Source organism: Alligator sinensis, unplaced genomic scaffold (genome assembly GCF_000455745.1).
Source record: "Alligator sinensis unplaced genomic scaffold, ASM45574v1 scaffold233_2, whole genome shotgun sequence".
Classification (NCBI taxonomy): Eukaryota; Metazoa; Chordata; order Crocodylia; family Alligatoridae; genus Alligator; species Alligator sinensis.
Genome location: NW_005841941.1, coordinates 205,561 through 211,394, shown reverse-complemented (window position 1 = coordinate 211,394; position 5,834 = coordinate 205,561). Strand labels below are relative to the sequence as shown.

Sequence of the window (5,834 nt, the reverse complement as noted above, 5' to 3'; positions counted from 1 at the left end):
GCCGGAGCCGGGCGGCAGCAGGAGGAGGAGGAGGAGGAGGGAGGGGCCGCGCTGTCCGCCCGTCCCGTCCCGCCCCGCCCCGCGGACGCCCCATGCCACAGCGCCCGCCTCGGCTTTCCCAGCGCCGCCCCAGCCCCCGCTCCTGCCACCGGTCACACCGCACCAAGTTTCCGGGGGGGGTTGTTTCTTATGGTGTGGGGCGGGAAAAATAAAAGACTCCTACCCCGGCAACCATGAAAACCTGCTTTTCTCCCAAGTGGTAACATCTGCACCGCTCCAGGGGTTCAGAGCTCCGGGCGCCCCATGAGGTGCAGGGAGGCCCTCCCGCCTCAGGACGTAGCCCGGCCTCCGGCTCCCGCCCGCCCCAAAGGGCCGTGGCGAGGCTCGTCGGGATAGCGTCTCTTCCACAAGTTTATTAGAAACAGCGGATTTCATCAGTGCGTGCCCATGGCAAATATTTACATTGCACAGGTCCCTCAGTGACCAGTCCTTTCCGAGAAGAAAGCCAAGGCTCCCACACTTCACAGGGTTATGGCGAGTGCCTGGGGTAGTAACACAAAATAAAAGATGTCATTCAAAGGAGATCTGGGGTGGTTACATTCATCCAGCTTTCTTAATAGGATTCTTCCTGGCATTTTAGCTTTGCTTACAGATATGACTTCAGATACACCTGGGCAGTGGAGAGGAGCACACCAATTTAATAATGTGCCGCTTTGCTTCACCTAGAAAGCGCTGGAGAGATGCATCTCTGTTCTGCACATCTTCTGTCTCTCCTACCCCTCTCGGCTGTAAGTTGTTCTAGGCAGGAATCGTTTCTTACACATATTTCCCCACTAGCGAGGTAAGTCAAGTGACTTCTCCTTGAGTTATTTTTCCCTGGGTTTGGCCTGACATGACACAGCAGCCAAAGTACAGAATCAGAGCCATGTTCGTGTGCTGTCTTGCTATCCACTCCCTCATGTGTGGTGCTGCCTCCCAGGAGCACCCCCAGCACCACGCTGCAGTCTGATCCCTGCTGCGTGATGGGTGGCGGGGGAACACGTCAGTCCTTTCAGGGCCATCAGAGCATTAAAATAGGAGCCCAACAAATGAATTTCAGCCAGTGGCCTCCAGATTTCTGCCAATGGCAACAGATGGAACTGTTCTAGAAGAAAGACCTAAACCACAGCTCTATCCAAAGTCATAGCAACTTTTCAGCATTACTCTCTCCAGCTAAAGAACCAATTCCTCTTGCTGGAGAGCTGTAACACACTGTAACACTCTGTGGATCAAGAGCAGAGGTGGTACATGAAACAAATGCTAACCAGGGGGATCTTTCTTTAAAGTGCCTAGTGCAATGAAGCTCTAACCTCAACCAGAGCCTCTGGGTTATATTATCATAAGTAGTAATATGACAACAAACCAGAAGTACAAACAGAAACTGAATTTTAAAAGCTACCAGTGCTACTCCCCCCACCCCCCTCCCCTCTCAGCCGTGTTTGGGTACATTACGCTACTGTCCTTTCAAATAATCTACACCCCTTTCCCCTTACAAATGCTTGTGTTACTCCAGAAGAATACTGTGAGAGCGCTGAATCATTGTGGAATTATCAAGAAGCATGCCCAGAGGCAAGAAACCTTCAAAATGTAAACCGTCTTGATCATCGGTTCCTGTATTTAAAACAGTCCTAGATGTTAAAAAACATGTGTCATCATTTACAAAAAATGGTGTCTTTAAAACTAAGGTGAGAAAGTTAAAAAAAACAAACCCTATTTGCTGATATACATCACTGAAAAGGAAACATGCAAAAAGTTTCTAATGCACTTAGATTAATATCTCTTATTAATTAATATTAATAAATATGCATTTGGATTTTGTCACTTGTTGAACCATTGAGATTAGGAATGACAATATATAAAAATCAAGTGAGTTAGAGGAGTCTGACATTATATCCAGAATGTAGGTACAGGTTTTTTGGGTGTGTAGAAGCAATAATATTGAACACTTGGAATTATTCTGGGTCTAAGACCAGCAGAATTTGGCCCACGGTGTTATATTTGCTGTGCAAGAGCCAGGTCTCTAAATATTCATTGATTTTTGAAGCCAGAAGGCTGTATCACAGACTAGAAAATATGAACACAGTATGACAATGAAGCAGATAAACTCATGATACCAGGACTAGTACTAGTTGACCAGTCAGAAGAAAATACTTCCTAGCTCTTTGGATCACAGTGGGAGGTACAAAGACACTTAGTGCTTCTACACTAGCTCTGTGCCTTTTATTCCTTGGACATTTGGTAAAGCATTTACTTCCATATTTCCAGCAGAGGGGACTCTCTAAGAGCTGTGATGCTGACTTAATGTGTGCGCTATTCCATAAAAATCACCATGGTAAAATCTTAATTAGGACGTTCAGACTTCCGAGACGAGTTGTGCTGGTCAATGATCAATAAGGGATGACCTAAGTTCACCCTGTACTAGGGATCTCAGGTGTAAGGATCAGCAGTCATGAAAATAAGAACCATATTATTATGAATCATTATATTTCAAATGCCCAAACTGAGATCAGGTTCCCACATACTGGACACTTTGAACATACAGATTAAACAGCAGTTCCTGCCCTAAAAAGCTGAAAATCTAAGTAGACAATGCAGATGAAGAATGACAGAAGACATGATTTGACCAAGGACACATCCTAGGATCCTGGTCAGTGACAGAACCAAGCTCCTGAGTCCCAGACCAGTGTTATGATTCCATCCTCTAGTCCAGCAATACTCAAACCATAGCTGCCAAGTCACGGGGGCTCTTTGACTGATCAGCTCTTTGAAGAAAATGTTATCAAAAGTGCGTGTATAAGTTTCACTGAATGCATTCAGTACAGCTTTCCTGCAATCATGAATAATGCAACACACACGCTAGCTATCTCTATCCATCGTAACTACTGTATTTCCTTTCTTTTGAATCAGACTGTTTGCCAAAATTCACATAGGGGCATATATGTCGTAGCTGTTTGGTTATCACTAGCTACTTAATGCAGCTCCTAAGCCAGTTGCTACTGAGTGTGGCTGCTCTCGAGCACACTTTTTCATGTCTCCCTTCCTCTACAGGAATAGGTATAACAACAGAACTATGTCCATGGGGCCCAGTTGTAATTTCGTCTGCGTTGTGGTGTGACTTGGGAAACCCATTAAAGGCTTTAGTTTGCTTCAACACAGTCTTATGACAAAGAGCTGTCTCCAAATATAAAATTAAAGATTGATTAGAGAATTCTCTCAGCTGCCTCAGAGACACTGAACATCTAGCTGGAAAATGGAGACTATCACCCTGCTCTTGTGTGCACAGCTCTGCCAGTCCTCTCCATTCCAAGCACCCTGATCGTGACACGTCAACTTCAGGGAAGCCAGATTCCTGAGTATTGCATTGCCCTTCTCAGATTGTATTTTCAAGAAACTGCCAACAGGTATCTCTGAGTGCTGATTCAAACACTAACACTCTTTTTTCACTAGAGAACAGCGACTGAAATCCATCTGTACTTTCAATGAGACTAGCATAGACATTTTGATTTCTGTAATCTTATTCTCAGCTACTACAGCTAAAAGGAAGGTAACTTCCTGTCTGACATGGGTGGCCAGGTGACTGGGATTTGCAAACTGCCTGGATCTACCAGCTTGACTCAGGAGTAAAGTAACTGACCACAAGTAATTGAAGATGATTAAAATCAAGAGTGTGCTCGCCTCCGTTCGATTAAGCACTCCCGTGCAGCCTTAGCCCAGACTATGGATTGCGTCTGTCCTGGGCTCGCGGGTGGACCCCACAGGCTACCCCTGCTGACATCAGGGGGTCCCCTTAACTCGCCTGCCACGACTTGGAATGTTGCCTCAGTGGAGGGGTTCCTCTTTGGGGGAGCCTCCAGGGTCGTTGCGCCTCCCAGCGGGCACTCACAGAGCTCCGACCTCCCCTACACCCCGGCCACTCGCCACCTTGGGCTGCCGATCTCGCTGTCTGGGTTCAAACACCCGTTCTTTGGTATAGCTGTCGTACTTCTCTTTCTGGCAGGCCTGAGCTTCCCTCAAATTCTCGCGGGCTGTGTCCTGGGCCACCCTTATCCTTTGCTGAAACTCCTGTCGATATACCGCTGGCTCTTGTAGTGGTCCACCGTCTCGTTCCCATTCCTCCCTCAGGACTTGTAACAGACCTCAAGGGTGATGCCCTAAAACTAGCTCGAATGGGGAAAATTTCATAGAGTCTTGAGGAGTGTCCCTAAGGGTAAACAGTACCAAGGGTAGAAGGAGATCCCACTTCTGGAGGTCCCCTTGAATGCAGCGCCTCAGTACTCGCTTTATGGTCCCATTCAGGCATACCACCAGCCCACTGGTCTGGGGGTGGTACACTGAGGTGCGGATCTGCTTTATTTGCAGCGTCCGGCATACCACCCTCAGGACGCCGGACATAAAATTCCTTCCCTGGTCGGTTAGAATTTCTCGGGGAACCCCCATCCTTGCTATCCATTTCACCAATTCCTCAGCCACACGGGGCGGTTACTGCCCGTAAAGGAATACCCGGAGGCCATCGAGTCGCGTAGTCCACCATGACCAAAATGTATTGGTGGCTGGAGCTGCTACGGGGAAGTAGTCCCATGACGTCTAGGGCTAAGGGTGTGCCCTCGAAAAGGGGGTGTCTATAATAGGCGTGGGTTGGAGCGGGGCCCTGGCAGGGCGCTCAGTCCGGGTCTTCTGACATTCCGGGCATGCTGCACACTGCCGGGCTACTTCCTCCCCCATCCCGGGCCAAAAAAACCACCGGCTCACTTTTGCCAGGGTCTTGTCTCGACCTAAATGCCCTCCCACAGGGCTTGCATGAGCCAACTGCCAGATAACCTGACGGAACCGGGTAGACACTACCAATTGCGCCTCTGTGGAACCCTCCCGTCTGTGCCCTGGTATGCGATAAAGGAGGTGATTTCTTACCTCAAAGCAGGGCTGTCCCTCTGGCGGCAACCTGGGGCCATTCCTGGAGTCTTGGGCCTGTTCCCAAAGTGCCCCGAGCTCCTGGCCAGTTTCAGGGCCTCTTCTCAGGTCCGCGGGGAGTGCTGCCGAACCCAGCGCTGCGTCCTTTCCTCCAGATCATTCTGAAATTGCTCAAGGATGACCTGGTCCGCCAAGTACTCTCTATCCGACCCTGCTGGGCTTACCCATTTATCGAGGAGGTCCCGCAGCAGCTGCAGCAACACCCAGGGACGTTTTTTGTCAGGCCTCTTCTTGGCGCAGAACAGGCGGCGATAGTGATCTGGGTTGATCTCTAACCGGTAGAGAATAGCCTGTTTCACGCGCTCATAATCCCTGGCCTCGTCCCTCAGGAGGGCCCGATAGGCAACCTGGGCCTTACCTACAACCAGGGCACCCAACTGGCTGGCCCAATACTCCTGGTTGAGACTGGTCATAAGGGCGTGGCACTGAAAGGCCTCAATGTAGTCCTCCGGATCATCGTCCCCCGTCATCTTGGGCATCTTGAAAGACACCAGGCTATGTCAGAGCCAGTCTTGCTGGCGATCTAGCATCTGTTGTTGTGAGTCCAGGATCTGGGTAAGAGCCTGCAAGTTCTGCCCGAGAATATCTGCCGTGGCCATAGGCACGGGCTGTGCTTTGGCATAGGCCGCCATGTCCAGGTTTTCCATGTTCCCGGCCAATGCACCAAGTTGTGCCCGCCTCCGTTCGATTAAGCGCTCCCGTGCGACCTTAGCCTGGACTATGGATCGCGTCTGTCCTGGGCTCGTGGGTGGACCCCACAGGCTACCCCTGCTGACGTCAGGGGGTCCCCTTAACCCACCTGCCATGACTTGGAATGTTGCCTCCGT

The 5,834-nt window shown here is 49.8% G+C and overlaps 1 protein-coding gene across 2 annotated transcripts in view; it reads right to left on the bottom strand.

Moving 5' to 3' along the window:
• Positions 1-5,834, bottom strand: part of SH3BP4 (SH3 domain binding protein 4) — a 188,245-nt gene that overhangs the window by 136,535 nt on the left and 45,876 nt on the right. Inside the window, exon 1 of one of the 2 annotated variants that reach the window (XM_014518172.2) lies at positions 224-351. The exons of the other annotated variant lie outside the window; for it this stretch is intronic. The gene's annotated coding sequence lies outside the window, so the exon portion shown is untranslated. Of the gene's footprint in view, positions 1-223; positions 352-5,834 lie in introns of those variants that run through there. 2 annotated transcript variants of the gene reach the window in all.